We start from the raw sequence: 18,997 nt of genomic DNA, 5'->3' as shown, positions 1-18,997 counted from the left end.
TTGGCTTGCACTCACTGTGGGGTCTTGGAGCTGAATCCTAGGATGCTGGATCCCAGTGGGCTAGTGAGGAGGCCTGGTGCTGGAGCTCATTCTGGTGGTACATGCTCCCTGCAGATGTCTGGGAGCCTGCAGGGAGGTACTGCGCTACTCGCTGCCAGGGCATGGTGGTTGTTCCACATGGGTTATGGCTGGCAAGCAGTAGTCTCTAGGCATCCTCTGCCCTTCCTTATTGGAAATTGTCTCCTCAGCTGTATCTAATTTGTTAATTCAAGGTCCATGTGTTGCTTATTAACAATACCCTTTGACATGTCAAAGAGGTTGAAAATAACCTTTCATTTGGTTTATCCAGAAGTGATCTTCATGTTGCTTAAAACCATTGCTAATCAACAGAGCCTAGGGACAAGGAGATACCAGGAAACTCTTAGCATCTGCTTGGGATCTTTCATAACAATCGAGTCTGTGTTTGTTTACATCACTTTTATATTAATGGATTTCATATACAGCATGATATTAGAATCACTGGGTTTGCAATTATTTTGTTTATCATCCATCTTCCCTGTGAGAGGATGAGGTTCTTGAGGTCACAGACTGTGTTTTTGTCATTTCTGGGACTGCTGTATCCATTGTAGTGCACAATAGGCGTGAGCTGAATGAAAGGGGGCATTGATGGATGAAAGAAGATGGTGCAATTCATTTCATTCAAAATATATAGACATTTCCAGAAAAGAATGTGTTTATGGCTAATGTTTCACTTATTTATTTGTTCTACTGTGCTGTTTATTCTTACAAATAGATATGTAGATGTGGACTTGACAGTCTGTGGCATTTTGATTAGCAGCTGTACTCATTTCATTGTCCTTTTTCTGCAGTGTTCTCTACTCAAGTTCTGATAATGGAGTCCTTTGAAATAAAGCAATTGGGGAGGTAGCAATGGACTAGGATGGAGGATCCAGGCTTTGGAGCAGAGTGATGGTATCAATATGCAGAACCCAAGGTGGTAAATTTGATAAAGGGGCCTAAAATTAGAAGAAAAAAGAAATTAAAGATAAAATTTAGATATTGTTTTTCAAATATCACCCTTATTCCCACTTTGTAATAAAAACATATAAGCTAAGATAAGGGTACAGGATTTGAGGATAAATATGTTTTTGGTGTTAATATGATTGTGATGTCAAAAAGATTTAAAAAAAAAAAAAAAAGGGTGGGGAGAGAGGGAAATCCAGCCAGAATCCTATTATCCTAAGGGAAAAACCCATCTATTAGGATATTGTAGATGCTAAATATTTCAAAGCTAGGAACATGGAGCAAGACTCTAATCTAACTTTCACCTTACCCCAATCCCAACCCAAAGCTTCCTTGGCTGGAAATGCAGGGTCATAGGTCAGTGACTAGCCAAAGAAGGTTTGTGAGGTTTGTAAGGTACCATTGGGCCCCACAGGTCCTCCATGGGAGGAATAATGACTATGGACCTTAGCCTAGGAGCCAGAGATCTTGGATTCATATACTGAGTTCTCTAGCACCATGTGGTCTGCAACAAGTAAGTTAGTGTTTGGTTCCCCTCTTTTACACACCAAGCTCCCCTCTCCACCTCAAATCCAGCAGGAGCAATATCAATAAATAAAGCAAATTGGAATTAATACTAGAGTAGACAGGGAGCTGTGTTCCTATGGGAATCTAGAGGAAGGATACATGCATTTTTCCCAGGAGGAATTCTTGGGTGACAGTGGGATTCCATGAGACCCCAGTGATGAGAATCAATAGAAAGATTTCTGGCAACATATGCACAGGACAACCAAGATGGCGGCATAAGGTATATACGTGTACGTGCTGCCCCCCACAACCACATTAAAACTACAATTAAAAAACAAAATGGTGATCATCCAGAACATGGGGAAAGCTGGCTGAGTGGACGTTCTACAACTAGAAGGAAAGAAAAAAGCATTGAGGCTGTGTAGGAGGTATGGAGGTGCCAAGAGCAGAGGTACGGAGGTGCGCAAACTGGGCTGCACTTGGGTGCACGGTTTTTTTCAATCTGGAGATACAAGCTCCCGACTGCACTGAACTCATTTCCGGTGAGACTCTAGGGACCCAGACTCCTATGGGGAGAAATTGGACTGTTTGGCATTGGGTAGGAAAGTGAGGGTGGCTTTCTTGCAGAACTGCTCGCAGGGATCATTGTTACTGTGGGGGCGCGGGACTCGGGAATGCAGAGACACAGACACGGAGACGTGCGGAGACGTGTGGAGTCACTGAGACAGCTGAGGTCAGCCATCGTTGTTTGCTCCACCCCAGTGATTATCTGAGATCCCGCCCCACTCAATTTACAACCCCACCCAAGCTGTGCACAGAGGTGCAAATGAATCACCTACCCTTTTGCAGCCTAACCTAACTGCAGCTGGGTCAGAGAGCTCCAAAATTTCCAAACCCCAAACAAAGAGGAGAAATCTGCAGATCTCGCAGTAGCTCCTGCTGGGCTGACTCATACAGTGGTTGAATTTGCACCTCCTTGGAGATCCAGAAGCCAGTATACCCAATGGTCAGATACCAGATTTCAACTCCTCACATCCATAAGCGACACACTCAAGAGGCAGACTCAGTGAGCACCAAAGCCCCACTGAAGCAAGTCCTGCCCCATAAGGTGTCTCCAGCACAGCAATTCTTCCACTATAGACACAGCGGGTCCTTGCAGTCAATTGGCCTGGAAGTCATTTCCTCCCAGGGATACTAACAGCAATCAAGGCTTAACTACAACAAGACTGTACACCCAGCCCACAAAGGGGTGCACCAAGAGTGTCCACCTCAGGTGATCAGGGAGGCTGAGCCACTGGGCCCAATAGGACACCTACCACACAAAGCCATTCTATCAACACAGGCAAGCAGCCAAAATGCAGAGACAAAGAAACATGTCATAAATGAAAGAAATGGAGGAAAGCAAATTACTGGAATTACAGTTCAAAGCCACAATTATAAGGTTATTCAAGAATCTTCTACAAACCACTGAGGAACTTAGTGAGACCTTCAAGGATCTTAATGAGAATGCCAAAAAAAATGGAAAAGGACCAGTCAGAAATTAAGCATCCACTGACTGAAATAAAGAATATTATACAGAGATCCAACAGAAGACTAGAGGAACCCAAGAATCAAGTCAAAGATTTGAAATATGAAGAAGCAAAAAACACCCAACCAGAAAAGCAAAAAGAAAAAAAGAATCCAAAAATATGAAGATAGTGTAAGGAGCCTCTGGGACAACTTCAAACGTACCAACATCCGAATTATGGGGGTGCCAGAAGAAGAGAGAGAGGAAGATATTGAAAGCCTATTAGAAGAAATAATGACAGAAAACTTCCCCTACCTGATGAAAGAAATAGACTTACAAGTCCAGGAAGTGCAGAGAACCCCAAATAAGAGGAATCCAAAGAGGACCACACCAAGACACATAATAATAATTAAAATGCCAAGAGCGAAAGACAAAGAGAGAATCTTAAAAGCAGCAAGAGAAAAACAGTTACCTACAAGGGAATACCCATACGACTGTCAGCTGATTTCTCAACAGAAACCATGCAGGCCAGAAGGGAGTGGCAAGAAATATTCAAAGTGATGAATAGGAAGAACCTACAACCAAGATTACTCTACCCAGCAAAGCTATCTTTCAGAATTGAAGGTCAGATAAAGAGCTTCACAGACAAGAGAAAGCTAAAAGAGTTCATCACCACCAAACCAGGATTATATGAAATGCTGAAGGGTATTCTTTAAGAAGAGGAAGAAGAAAAAGGTAAAGATAAAAATTATGAACAACAAAGGGACAACAAATACATATCTATCAACAAGTGAATCTAAAAATTAAGTCAATAAAAAAATATGATGAACAGAATAAACTTGTGAATATAATAGAAGCGGGGGCATAGAAAGGGAGTGGACTGATAATTCTCAGGGGGTAGGGGGTGTGAAGGGTGTGGGAAGAGTTTGGACAAAAATCTTACACCTATGGATGAGGACAGTGGCAGGGGGTAAGGGCATGGGGTGGGGTGGAAACCAGGTGGAGGGGAGCTATGGGGGGGGGGGAAGAGGAACATCTGTAATAACCTGAGCAATAAAGATTTATTTAAAAAAAATTTTAAAAAAAGAAAGATTTCTGGCAACAAAGCTGGTTACAACTAGAGAGAATGAACTAACTCTATGCCTTTGATAATGACTATATTCTCAGGTGCGTGTTTTAACATTAGCTAGGAAATTTGATTTTTTTCTGTTTTTATTTATTTACTAGAGACCTGGTGCACGAATTCATGCATGGGTGGGGTCCCTTGGCCTGGCCAGTGATCAGGGCCTATCAGGCCATCTTGCACAGTCCCGATTGGGGCCAGCTTGCAGGGAGGAGGGACTGCGTACCATGAATCATCACTTACTAATTATTTTACTGAATTTACTGGTATCTATGCTCTTGAATTTATTTACATATGTTGTTTTCTATGGTAAAAGTACTATAGCTACTGAATATCTTTTCTCAAACTGAAATTAAGTGACATCATGCTGAAAGCTTGAAAGCAGCGATGGTGGGAATATTTACACCATGGGAATTGGCAAACACTACAATTAGGGCTTCTCTCCAGCCCCCAGCTAGGTAAGCATTTATCAGCACACCATTGGCTTTGACCTATGTGACATCAGAGTTTCTTTACTTCATCCTTTCTCATTGTGACAAATGAGATTTGTTTAATTTTTTTCTTTCAGCTGTCATAGTGGTTCTGAATTTGGGGATATGGTTGGGAGGAAAGGAATACACTGAATTATGCATTTTTATCTGTCTTTTTCTATTAGTTGGTACAAATTGGTTTCAAACATTTCAGATTTCAACTGCATTCAATTTAATCTTTGATTCTAGTATTTTATAGAGACAGGATTATTCTGACTCTACCTCCCTGGCCCTGAAGAACTTTCCCTCTCCACTCCTCCAAACACAGTAATTCTAAGGTCTGGCTAAGCAAAATCACCTGAGAACTTATTCAAATTTGGAGTCCTCGATCTGTCACATACCTACTATCAAATGATGGTTGTTGGTGCCAATTCAGTGCCAACAGGAATCTCCAATTTGGGGCGTGGTGAAGAAGGAAACTTTAATCAGTGCAAACAGCTCAATTGTGATAGAGTATGGCTGTGAGAACAGCACAGCTCAATAGTGTTGCAGCTTAATTATGAAACAGCATGGCTGTGGAACAGCACAGCTATGAAGTGGCCTTGGGCAGGGACCCTCTCAGGCTAGACAGCTCGATTCCACCCTGCTCTGCTTCACTCTGCCTCACTCTGCCTGTTCTGGACCAGTGAGACATCTTTAGTGTTTCAGCTTCCGCTGGGGAAATGCCGTCTTCAGTAGAAAGAGAAATTCTGCTTCCTGAGCCAAGGGGAACTGATTTATATAGTGAGGAGTCCTTGCTCCTGGTCCCGGATTGGTCTGTCCTTATGCGAATGAGGACTCCACATTATTTTAGTTTTATGGTCCACAAGGCAGTGTCCTGATTGGTCAGGATGGAGCACCTCTGATTGGTCAGTGAAGATGCTGATGGAGCTATAGCTGTGCAGCTCAGATTAGCTAGGGAAAGCCTCAGTCCTATTGGTTGAAACAGAATTCCAGGAACTCCTTTGCTGGCTCAGATGGCAGAAACACAGTGCAGGCAGGCAGTTCAGTGCAGGTGTCTCCTGAAGTGCAGTTTGCGTGAGAGTCCCAACTGTTTCTAAAATTTGAGCCCAGTGAGCCACCAGAAGCCCATTGTAGTAGATATCTTCTTCCTTAGGGTCCACACTACTAAATTGGGATTCTTGGGGTGGGGAAAACTCAATGTAGTATTTTGTAAGTTCCCTTGGAATTTTGACGATTGCCCCATGCACGTGCTTGGCTGCTCCTGTGGGCCTTTGCTGCCCAGCTGTGTGCCACCCGTGCCCGGTTTAGTTGAGCTGCTGGGCCCTGGCCATGGTGCATGGAAGCCTTGATTTGTATGTTTGGCCTCAAATTCTCATCCTGAGAAACTTAAGCATTCAGCGCCCAACTCTTTGCCTCATGAACTTGTTCCTCATGCCAGGTCCTGATTTCCTGAGCTCACTTCTATTGGAGCCTAGGGTCCTACCTAAGGAGACAGCTCTCTGTAGTGCTTGGAAACTAGCAGGGGATTCGGGTGTGCGTGGTTTATTTCCATATTCGTCTCAGTTGTCTCCTTTCTCAAGGATAGTTGCCCATCTCTGGGGATTGTCAGGAGGGTTCTGCTTCTGGAAAACACCAGGCTTGGTTCCATCTTAGAGCCTTTGTGTTGTGCTATTCCCTCTTCCCTGGGACACGCTTCTCCTAAGTCTCTGCATGGCTGCTGTGTTTTTGAGATTTGGGTCAATGACAAAAAGACCAAGTGTTCCCTCCTTGGAAAGGCTTTCCCTGGTCATCAAGTCTGCTTCCCGACTCAGTCTACATAGCTTTGCCGCCAGCCCCATTCATCCTAGCCATTTACAGTAGGTTATTTTCATCCCAGCATTTATCATTATCCAAATTCCCCTTGTGTCTTGTTTTCTTAAATATTGAGTTTTTTACATGAGAACATTAGCTCCACAAGAGCAGGACTTGCCTGGACATAGTAGGTGCTCACTTGTTAAATGAATGCCTCTCCAAATTGTAATATAAGTATATGATGTGCGTGTGAACCCTGGGTTCCCAAGTGATTCATCTGTTTTTCTAATCATTCTTTCCAGACCTCACAGATGTCACCACGCTCATGACAGTGATTCATTGCCGAGATAATACTGCCATTTGGAACAAGGGAAGTACAATCTGTAGCTTTTCATATGCATTCGCCACCTTTCATTTCCAGAGAGCTTACAAGGACTTGATTCAGCTGCACCTATTTGTTTTGTGGGTGAGTAATCTGTGATAGAATGTATCAATTAAACATGAGAGTAATGTGAAACAAGCCTGATTGGCTTTAGAAGACTCTTGTTTCCCCCTGTTTTGTGAATTCTATCCAGGGGCTAGTTTTGGCGGGATGATGGGGGTCAGGGGTGTATGCATCACTGTGTAAGACACCAGGAGGCCAGACATGCGTGTTGGAAATATTTATCCTGTCTGATCTCACTGGAAGACATGGAATGGGCCTGACTAATGGCGAAGTGAGTTTTATAGGTCTGTGGCATGGAAGGCCAATAGTTTGGCAGTGAAAGCTGTCATCCTGTGTTTGCAACAGTCTCTGCTCAGGCCAGTGCTGGAGCAATTATCCAGCAGAGTGTCTTGGTGTCAACAGTGCTCAGACTGTGGTAGTGCATTGAGGTGTGGTTTTGCCTGCCTAGAGCTCATGGTCTAACACAGTCAGCTAAAGGCAGGACTGTCGTGCATCTGAGTCCAGCCAGGCCGCCTGCAGTGGGCTTGTATTTTGTAATGATAACATGCTCCAGTTTTTCTCCACAGTGATTTTCAAATTGCTCTGTCTTTCAGGGGCAGGCTAGGACTGGAGCAGAGGCTGGGACCAGGGATATAGAGAGCAGAGTTCTGAAACTTCTCTAAACTCCACTTTCAGCAGGAGCATCTCATTAAACAAACACATAATTTGGCCTTTTTAAAAATAAACTATTTTTGGTTTAGATTTACAGAAAAGTGTGAAGTAGTACACATGAGTAAAGTATGATTTCCTCTATTATTAACATCTTACATTAGTGATGGTACATTTGTTACAATTAATGAATCACTTGAAGGTGTTTTTATTAATGGAAGTCCATACTTTATTCAGATTTCCTTAGTTTTTCCTTAATGTTCTTTTGTATTACAGTATCCCATCGAGGATACCGCATTGCGCTTAGTAGCCATGTTTCCTTAGGCTCCTCCTTGCTATGATAGCGTCTCGTTCTTTCCATGTTTTAGTTTACCTTGACTGTTTAAAGGGATACTGGTTAGGTATTTTTTGGAATGTTCCTCAATTAGAACTTTTATGATGTTTTTCTCGTGATTAGACTGGGGTTATGGTTTTGAGAGGAAGACCACCATTTTCATCAGATCATACCGAGGGTACCTGCTATGAACATGACTTATCACTATTGATGTTGAATGTTGACTTTGATCACTTAGCTGGGGTAACATTTTGATGTTTTTTTAATCCTCACTGAGGATATTCATTGATTTTCATTGATTTTTAAAGAGAGGGGAGAAGGAGGTAGAGAGAGAGAGAGAGAGAGAGAGAGAGAGAGAGAGAGAAGGAAGAAAAGAAGGAGAAGGGGAAGGGGAAGGGGGAGGGGGAAGGGAAGGGGAAGAGGAAGAGGAGGAAGAAGAAGAAAGACACCAGGGATGAAAATCGAACCTGTGGCCCTCTGGTGTGCAGGCTGGCGCTCTAACCACTGAGTTACATAGGCCAAGGCAGCTGGGGCAGTGTTTTTAAGGTTTCTCCATTGTGGAGTTATGTTTTATCCCCCCTCTCAATACTGAACTGTTTGGAAAGCAGTCATTATGGGCAGCCCACGCTATTGAGATAAGATTTATGCTTTATCTCCTAGAGAGGGCTGCGTAGCTGCATAAATTATTGAAATGCTTCTGCATGGGAGCTTTGGCTTTTTTTCCCCCCTCCATTTACTTATTTATTCAATTGTTTACATATCCATATGGACTCATAAATATCTATTTCATATTTTGGGTTATAATCCAATACTATGTTATTTAATTACATTTGGATTTTTAAAGATTTTATTCAAACACAAACATCTGCTGTCTAAAATGTTAGAAAACTACTGTTCATAGTTTTTAAAAATCCTTCCCTCTTTTTTAAAAAAGTATTCTATTTATGCCTTAATTTATTTGGGACAATGAAAAGCAAGTTACCACTTAGGAATCAATTATGCTTTTATTTATTTATTCTTTTGCAGGAGTCAAGTTAAAATATAACTGTTTAAGTTATTTTTTGAGTAAGAGAGATTAAAGACATTTTGCCCCTATTGTGAACTGAGTGTGCACTAAGTACTTTCAATTATTGCTGAGATCACCTACAGTGAGATTTATATTTCATCTGTCTTCCTCAAATTTCTTAGGAAGTGTAATAACACATGGGGGTTTGGGAATAATTTTTGTCCTTCTTCCCCCTCCTCTCTGCCCTGCTTCAGATTTTCCTTAAACTAAGTAGAAACTTTGAAAATGCTACTCAATGTACTCTTCTTATTCGTAGCACGGGGAGAATGGTAACTTGTTATAGGAACCCCCACGTCAGTCTTCCATCCTTTCTGTTTTCTAAAACAAATCTTCCCTGTGCAGTTCTTTTCTCTCTACTGAAGAATATAATCAAATAAATTGTATGTGAACTTACATTTCACCTATTTTTAAAACATCTACAAGTACAACCTGTAGGAGATCCTAATGGGCTTATTGACCTGGATTAAAATAAAGGGAAAATATACTAAAAATATTTAGTTCCCTCTACTTCCTTTAATGTTATAGATTTTTTTTTGTATTTCATTAATTAATTCTGTTCTAAAATCCTGTGCTTTTAGGTATTCTTGTTTTTATGCTGTTTCTCACACACAGAAATACTTGAGAGAGGGATTTTAGTTGCAGGCAAGTCCCTTTTTATGTTGTTGTTGAAGTTGTGGGCAATTACACTCAGGGACCAGATGAGCTGGCCATTTCAGCCAGAAGGTGAGTCCGGTGTTGGTTAGTGGCTTAGTGTGTGGTGGGTGACCCAGGCAGCCCTAGTGCTCTGATGCCCCACGGAGGCCTCAACCCTCCTAAAAGGAGGATGAGGCCCATTCCAGCATGGCTGACTCCATAAGCTGCCAAGTAAACTTGGCCTATGGATCAGCTCCCAGGAGAACTGTGTAACTTGCCCAGAGCTGGGCCTTGAGATCTGGCTAGACAGGCCTGAAGGGTTTACTGCTGCAATTAAATAAAGGATACCAGTATTAATTTAGGACATGTTGAGAAGTCATTATTGCATTACATAGTAATTAAGCACAAATTAAGCATAAAGAATAAGTACTTAATTGACTATAATTAGAACATTGTTTTTCCTGATGCCACCCAGGATTTTATTCTCTAATTGTTTATTCTGTGGGAGAGGAAAAAAAATAATTTCATAATTATACTAACATGAGACAGATTAATAGGAGAAAATACCTTCAAGTTCATTAAGCAGGTACATATGGGGGTTCTATAAGATCCTGAGACCGAGGACAGATGGCAGCGTTAACGCTTCTATGTCATCTTGAACTCAGAAGAAGGGAGGGATTGTGGTTTGAAACTCAAAGGGCAGGTAGGCAATTCACGTGGAGATAGGAAAGCAAATATTTGGTAAAGAAATGTTTGTTGAGCCACCTTTAACAAGGGACATCAGAGGACTTTAATCAAAGGGGCCTTGCTGGTCCCCCCTGTCTATCACATACTAGTTCATAGTAAACTATAGTTACCAACGGTGATATCTTCCTTCCTGGAACAGGTCCTCTATCTAAACTCCTTTAGGGAAGGTCAAAGTTTCTTTCTGAGTCTTCTGTTTCTTAAAAATAATCAATATCGCAAAGGCATATTTTAGGATGGCAAATGCTGCTTCCCCTTAATTCACTGTCTTAGACCCTTAATCTGATTATTTCTATGCAGTAGAAGTTTCTTTTTTGCTTAATCCTCATCAGAGGATATTTTTCCATTGATTCTTAGTGTGGAAGGGACGGGGAGAGACACACAGAGAGAAGCATCGATGTGAGAGAGATACATCGATTGGATCGAAGCCGGGACCCTTCAGGCCTCAGTGCTCTATCCACTGAGCAAAACCAGCTAGAGCATAAAAGTTTATTTACACCCTGATTGCCTAAGGCAGTGGTTCTCAACCTTGGCTGCCTATTAGAATCACCTGGGAATCTTTTTAAAATCCTGATTTCTGGGCCTCATCCTCCGGAAATTCTGTTTCTTTGTTATAGGGCGGGGCCACAACATTAGTAACAAAGAAACAGAATTTCCGGAGGATGAGACCCAGAAATCAGGATTTTAAAAAGATTCCCAGGCGATTCTAATGGGCAGCCAAGGTTGAGAACCACTGGCCTAAGGCAAAAGACTCAGGGAAGCTAGGAAATTTGTGCATAATTTCAAATGACCATAGGTTTGATAAACAGGAATCACCAGAAATGAGTACAATTTTTCTTCTTTGTAATGGCACACAAATGAAGCTGGGTCTGGGGCAGGAGGGACAGGTATTGCTTCAGATAAGGCCTGGGTTCTTTGGTCTTGGGTTCCTCCTCACCACATTCCCAGAGCTGATCTGGAGCAGGAGAGCTATAGCTCTGGGGCTGAGAGGACGGTGACCATTCAGCTGATCATCTTTAGCCCTAAATTAACCTCTGGGTCCCTGGAGCCTCTTCTCATAGCCTGGGCCTCAGAGGACATTATTTCCCAACACAGCGGCTTGGATTCCTTCAAAGTATAGATCCACTGCTTAATGCTGCAAAGATGAGTTTAGAATTACATTAGTAGAAGATGTTTAAGTGATCTTAATTCACTGAGCACAGCCTCATCATTTCACCCTGTGTTGCATCCCACAGCATTTTAACCAGGCTACTTTGATCTTGTCTAAACCACTTTCCTGCCATTGCTGATTACATAGCAACAGGACAATTTGCTTGTCTAGGTGAGTGTTACTGGATTTAGTGGCCTGAGCACTTTTTCTTTCCCTTCAAAGTTTCCTTAGATTTCACATTTTAAGGGTCAATGATACTTACATTTATCTATCAGTTATCTATTGTTTTACAAATGAGCTATGAAAAATTGGGAAATGGGTTTGAAAATTAATCTCACAGTGACACTTACAAGGAAGAACGGCTCCTGAGGAGTAATAAGCCTCTGAAATTGTAAAGTTTGAGAGAAAAAGAATAAACCCTGAAAAATGTAGCCAACTTAGTCAATTTTAAATAGGAGGCCCAAGATAAATAAGTGATACATTTAAAAACTTATTTCTATTGGTACCTGCCAGCTTTCTTCTTCTTCTTAAGATATTTGCATATGCTTGGTTAAAAGCTGCTTTAAAAACTATGCATTCAAACAAAAGACATTCACAAGATGGTATAATGTGTTTTTAAAAAGATGACCTTCGGAGTTTGCCTCTAAAACTATTCTGTGATTATAATTTCCTATCATAGTAAGTCCTGTAAGACGATCGGGGAAGGCAAATTCAGTGGCCAATTACTCTTCAGTTCCTGCAGGTCTCTCCTTCATACAAATAGGGCTTCTCTGAGTCAGCCCTCTTGGCCAGCGTAACTAATTCATCCTCTTTGAAGTTACAGATGGAAAATGACCTGACTTGTTAACTGTACAATCTGTCATATTAGGCAATTTAAGCGCACTAACTACTCCACAAAGCTGCTTATGCGTGAATTTAAATGGCCTAAATTCACTATTGGGAGCTATGGACATGCTGGGAAGAACTCTAGTGTGCTGTTAGGGAGAACCCACGTTCTGGTTTTGTCTCTGCCACTAACCTAGTGTGGCCCTGGGCAGTTTATTTCCAGATATCCCACGAGTGCTCTTCTCTGTTTCAGGTCCTGCTCTGGAGCTGGGCTGAATTAACCCTAGCCCTCTCTAACTTACTGTCTGTGGGAGATTTAAGGTCCAGTGCAGTGGTCCTCACACTCCACAGTGCATCAGAATCCCCTGGAGGACCCGTCAGAACACAGAATGCTGGACTCCCTTAGGGTGTCTGGGCTGGGTAGAGAATTTGCATATCTGACAAGTCCCCAGAGGAAGCCGATGCTGCTGTTTTGGGGGCCCTGATTTGAGAACCACTGCAGTAACTACAATTCAAAGATTGAATGCTGTGAAATAAGTACAAGTAATGTGCATTGGGAAACAGGGTGTGGAGAAATGGGTCAAGAGAATAATGAACAGCTAGATATCTGAGGAGCTCTAATGGAAGAGGGAGAGGTTAAGCAGGATCTTGACAAGTGGATAACACCTTGACAGGGAGGGCATTTGAGGGAATGACACCATCTTGATCTCATGATGGGATGGAGATTGCAGAATATATATGGGAGCAGGGGTATAGTCTAGCACAGGTGAAATGGAGGGTTGGTATGGAGGAAGGGACAACGAGAAACATGGAATTGCTAATGAGTGAACTGCAGAGTCAAACTAAACACGTTCTTGGGTTTTGGCAGCAAGCAGACAGCATGATCAGAGATAAGCTTATGAAGGACAATTCTGGCATTGTGATGGATGACTTGGGCAGAGAATGCGTGCTTTCTGGGAAGCTAGTTAGGAATTAATGGGGCGTCCAATCTGGAAGCATGGATTGCCTGAAGAAGAGCCTGAGGTGGGGAGGATAGAGTTGTGGGATGGATCTGCACAGAAGCCACAGGTGTGGTAGTTGACTGGCTCCTGGGGATGAGAGAGATGGGAAAGTTAAGGAAGACCAGGAGTCTAGTCTGAGTTGTTAGGGAAGAATGGTGGTGGCAGGATTCCCGGAGGGTGGGTATGAGAAATAGATCAGAGAAGAAGATGAACCTTTGGGGCCTTGTTTCTTTAGGCCTCTTTTTGTGTGCTTGTAGTCAGTGTTTTGAGGGCTTTTGCTGTCGGAAATATTACAGAAAATGTTCGTACAAAAAGTGTATATATCCTTCTTTTCAATCTCTTCTTCATTTTGTTTTTAGTTCTCTTAGTATGTCAACTTGGTCTTCTTCCCATTTTATGCGTATGAGCATTTTTTTTGGTTACATGTTCTATGTATACATCTTAAATAGCTGTAGCAAATATTTTAAACCCCTTTCATTCTCCATCATAATAATCATACCATTATTAAGACATAAGTGTACAACTTTGCTCCCCACTATATTATAGACTTCTTTTGAGTAAAGAACACATCCTGTTCATTTTTGTCTTTCTGCATTTATCCTAAGTGCTTGTATAAAGTGGCCCACAAGTGTTTGAGGAATTGGATTGCATCATCGTGAGAGACAAATAGCTCAGGCAATACAAAGTAAGTTTAAAGGGAAATGGAAATCCATGAGTCTTGAGAGATAAAAAGAGGAAACATTTAATTCGGTAGAATTTTAGGACTAGAATAGAGATATTCATGGACACTTTAGGAAACAAAAGCAGAAGCCCATAAAAACTAGGAGCATGTGTTCAGCTCTGTCTTAAATTAGCCATTGAAAACCGGGCCAGACCTTTCTACTCTGGGCCACAATTTCCTCAACTTGTAAAGTTGTGGTAGCGGTAATTTACAGATTTTTATAACTCTCTGCGCACCCTTTTGGAGAGAATTCCAGGTGGAGGGAACAGCATGAGCAAAGCATTTGAGATAGGAAGGAGTATGAAGCAGGAGAGGGGATGGAGGCAGGCTTCAGAAGGCCATTTTTGCTAAGATAAGGAGCTTGGACTGTATCCTATAGAAGGTCTTGTGCCAGGGAATGCCATCTGGGGAGCAGGGGTGAAGTACCAGAGAGGGTCACATGGAAGGAAATGTTACAAAGCTGGTCATTGCCACAGGCATTTGGTTGCTGGATCTTCTCAGGAGAAGTCGTATGAAATGCATCTCAGCACAGTGTCCCTGGAGGATAAAGGGGAGAAGCTTTTATCCATGTCTTTCCTCTCTTTAAATAAAGGCAGCCCCACTTTTTTAGACTGTGCATGTCTGACTGCCAGGCAGGTTCCTGTGGATGCCACAGGAGGCAACATCGGAGGAGCCTGGGCTAGAGAGGCCCTGCTAAGTTGTCCTGGTGTGAAGCAGGCTGGATTCTTCATGGAACTGGCTACCATAGCAATGGAAGCCATACAAGGTGAGATTGAGAGGATTGCAAGTAGGGCATAAAAGGTGGCTGATACAGAGAGCTATTGAGGGATTTTTAACAGAAGAACCACCTAATCAAATTTATAAAATGTTGTGCCAGAAAATATTTAGCAATCAACTCTCCAGAAAAACAAATGTGTGTGTGTATGTGTGTGTGTGTGTGTGTGTGTGTGTGTGTGTGTGTGTATAGTTTTGTTATAATGTTGATGAGAAAAAAAAATTGATCCCCAACCAGGCCACTGTCTGTGCTGAGTTTTCAGAGTTTCCCCATCTATGTGGGGTTTCTCCATGTGCTCTAGTTTTCTCCCACATTTCAGGGCTGTGTATGTGGGGTGAACTGGTGTGTCCACATTGTTCCAGTCTGAGAGAGAGTGTGGGTGTGTGTGAGCGGTCCTTCAATGGAAGCGTGGGTCCCGCTTTGTGCCCTGAACTGCCAGGAAAGGTTCTGGGTCACCCTTGACCCTGAACTAGAATAAGCAGGGTGGAATAGAATTTTCTTACTTGTTTATATTAATCTTTCTTAAATGTATGTATAGCTCACATTTATTTCAGTATTTAATAGTAGGAGTGTTTGGCTCTTTATTTAGAAGTGTGGTGGTGTTTTGTGGCAAGAAATATGCCGTAGGAACTTGATCTTGTTTATATCAATTAGCTTCTGGTAAAACTGAATTCATTGTATGTTGTTTCACTTAAAGTTGCAGTGTCCAGGAAACTACTGATGACATTGAGAACACCATATATGTATATCTATTATAAATTTTACTGATCTAAAAGATGTGTAGCACACAGTTTACAAATAATAATAAAAGATGCAATACTCTATTGTAAAGCCCATATAACTAATTGGTTCTAACAGGTTTCTGGGTGGTTTTTTTTTGTGTTTTTTTTTGTTGTTGTTTGTTTGTTTTTTGCTGAACCCTTATATTCACAGCCAACCTGTGGTTACAATGGACAGATGAAGGTAGTTGATGCTTTCTTATTACAGTGTGGCGTGAGATGAAAGTGAAGCAATGAAGGTGCATCCCAGCACTTCACTTGTTCACTAAGCATCTTCTTTCTGAATTGGGTAGTACTAGAAGAATATTCCCTTAACATTTTGTTTTATTCACAACATAGCCACTATAGGCAACACACATTTTATTTATTAAGATGTTTTCCATCACTTTTGTAAGCTGAGACCAGTGGTTCTCAACCTTCCTAATGCCGTGACCCTTTAATACAGTTCCTCATGTTGTGAGGAATTGGGGTGAATAGTAGGAGACAGACAGGAAATGTCTTCAGGCCCTGCCAGCATTAGAGTTGAAATGAAGTCAGGTTAATAGAGGTAATAATGCCCCAATTTCATTGTTACAAATTGAACATAATTAAAGCATAGTGATTAATCACAAAAACAATATGTAATTATATATGTGTTTTCCTATGGTCTTAGGCGACCCCTGTGAAAGGGTTGTTCGACCCCCAAAGGGGTCGCAACCCACAGGTTGAGAACCGCTGGCCTAGACTAGTGGTCAGCAAACTGTGGCTTGGCAAACTGCAGCTTGCAAGCCACATGCAGCTCTTTGGCCCCTTGAGTGCGGCTCTTCCACAAAATACCGACTTCTGCACATGGGCCATGAAGTTTCAATTGCACTGTACGTGCGCGCCCGCACGTGGTATTTTGTGGAAGAGCCACACTCAAGGGGCCAAAGAGCCACATGTGGCTCGCAAGCCTCAGTTTGCCGACCACGGGCCTAGACCATCAACAAAACAAAAATCAAGCTATGATTTCTATGTGAAAGTCCTTTCATTAGGGCTGATTTCAAGTTACAGGGAATTGGGAAGAGAGACATAGTAGCACAACATTACACAGTTATTTCCTCTTACAAGTAAAATAGACATAAGTAACCATAAGCACAGATGTTACGAAAATATACTAAAGTAATAAAGAAGTGACTAATTTTGAGTATTTATGACATTTGGGCTTAATATAACTTATTTCATTATACGTTTATATAGTTTCATTTTAAATGAATTCTATATTCAACAACTGATTCATAAAAGTCCTAAAAACTTATCAGTCAGTAAATTTTTACTGAGAGGAGCCATCCCCGCACACTCCTGGAGTTATATTTCAGGAAGGTCACTGCTAGCAATCTGTAGAAATGTTTGGAAGGGAGGCAGGAATGTCAGGAGGCAGGAAAAAAGCACCTGAGCGATGTTAGGGGTGAACAGTAGGAGACAGACAGGAAATGTCTTCAGGCCCTGCCAGCATTAGGGTTGAAATGAAGTCAGGTTAATAGAGGTAATAATGCACCTTTCACTGGTTTGTGTTCTAACATGGATATGTAGGACCTTTAATAAAAGTCTCCTCCAAGTGCTCTTGGAGACGCGGAGATATCTGACCTGTGCTCGCAGAGCCCTGCCCCCTTTGCTGTCTTCCGCTATGGCTTCCGTGTTGGTGACCACAGGACAAAGGGCTTTGAAGGTGAGGCCCCACCTGCCATAGCTGCAGGTGCCTTTCTGGGGAATCCGATTTGTGCCAAGGAAGCCACTTGCCAGGCCTTGCTCTTCCAAGTTTGCAAATCTGGGGGATGGAGCTCCAGAAGGAAGCTGGAACCTACCATATGCCCCACAGAAATTTGTCTCTTGGCGCCTGAAGTTGCTGAGTTTGTTTTTCTGTGACTCACAGAGGCAAGGAGGAAGACAGCCATGGACATTTCTTCCTGCAGCAGCCTCGGCCGGTCTAGAGCTGGGCAGGGAAACAACCCCTTTCCCTCTCCTGGCTTGGCCTCTGGAAATCACAGCGGTCTCTCTGTCTGGAGTTCCCCTTCTCCCCTTGCAGATCAGCTGTGCCGATGGATGAATGCCGAGGGCCAGGAGTCACTCCCAGAGTATATGACTTTCATCTGGGGCTCACCCAACCCCCACTACTCTTAGTAGAAAAAGAAGAGGGGGTAGGTAGAAGGGTAGACGTGCCCTCTGGGTGCTTGGTGGAGCCAGTAACTGCGGTATGGAATATGGAGGATGGCGCATGTGTGGCTGGGCTGTGGGAAAGGGAAAGAGGATGGAATTGAGGTGGGAGGCAGAGAAGTTTAATCATGTTCCATTTTGAACTTGATAGGTGTCTGTGGGACAGTTCAATGGGTTCTGGGCATTCAGGACAAAGAGGGGAGAGGGCCTTAGAGTCATAAAGTTGGTGAAACCATGAATGTCTATGAGACTCCCTCCCCAGGAGGACTTAGAATGAGAGTCAACAGGTAGTCTTGCTAGAGCTCAGAACCCCATAGAGCACCAGTGGTTAAGGGATGGTGTTGGGGTTAGGAGCCCAGGAACCAGACAGAGAGGAATGTCCAGGGAACTCTGAAAGGAAGGAAACAGCACAAACAAAGGAGCTGAGGCACAACATTGTAGCTCATACTGGGAACAGTTTGGCCCATTGTGTTCACACTTACAGTTTCCCAAGTTTATATACTCAGAGCTATGATTATGTTAACTTTGCCTTCCTTCCTCCCTCTAAAAGCAGGAGTCAAAGACACCGCAATTCATAAATGACCCAGAGTTAGAAAGTCATCTGACACTTGCACCGGGTAATACTTTGATCCAGGCTTTTATAGTTAGTATGAGGAGAAAGCAAGTTTGCTTTAAGCTAAAGGTATGGGAAATGTCAACTTTTTACTGTTTGATGTTTCTTTTTTTAAGTTTATCTTTATTGTTGAAAGTATTACAGATGTCCTTCCTCCTTTCCCTCCTCCCCCATTGATCCCCTCCACTCTACTGATGTTTCTTGTTGTGTTTTCCATATTAGTCACTGCATTTCCCCCTTGGTCACAGGCCTGATGTTATTTTCTCTCATAGTTGTCAGTTGCCTGATGCATCAGGCAGTTTTTCACCATGATGTAGTGACACAGTGGAGCTCAAACTAGCAAGGGTACTGCACAAGGATGTGCCACTCTTGGTGGTTATGTTCATGCACACTCAGAAAGCCCAGTGTTACTGAATCAAATGATAGGCTTTGTAATGACCATGTGGTTTGCATTCAGCAATATATCTATATATATATAAAAGGCTAAGTGTCCGACCAACATCCATCCAACCATCTGACCAACCAACCGGCTGGTACATATGACGCGCACTGGCAATTTAAAAATAAACGTTGACTCACGCATGTGCCATACATATAAAGCTCTCACTGGCGCCAGTCGCACACATGTGTTTCGATCGTCATTGTCGATCATGAATTTGGTTGACAC

At 42.4% G+C, this 18,997-nt stretch overlaps 1 protein-coding gene across 1 annotated transcript in view; it reads left to right on the top strand.

Moving 5' to 3' along the window:
- PLD1 (phospholipase D1) overlaps positions 1–18,997 on the top strand; it is a 199,411-nt gene that overhangs the window by 9,532 nt on the left and 170,882 nt on the right. The window contains exon 2 of the mRNA XM_059687037.1: positions 6,727–6,890. The gene's annotated coding sequence lies outside the window, so the exon portion shown is untranslated. The remainder of the gene's footprint in view (positions 1–6,726; positions 6,891–18,997) is intronic.

This window comes from Myotis daubentonii, chromosome 3 (assembly GCF_963259705.1).
Source record: "Myotis daubentonii chromosome 3, mMyoDau2.1, whole genome shotgun sequence".
Lineage (NCBI taxonomy): Eukaryota > Metazoa > Chordata > Mammalia > Chiroptera > Vespertilionidae > Myotis > Myotis daubentonii.
This window is presented reverse-complemented; position numbering and strand designations above follow the sequence as displayed.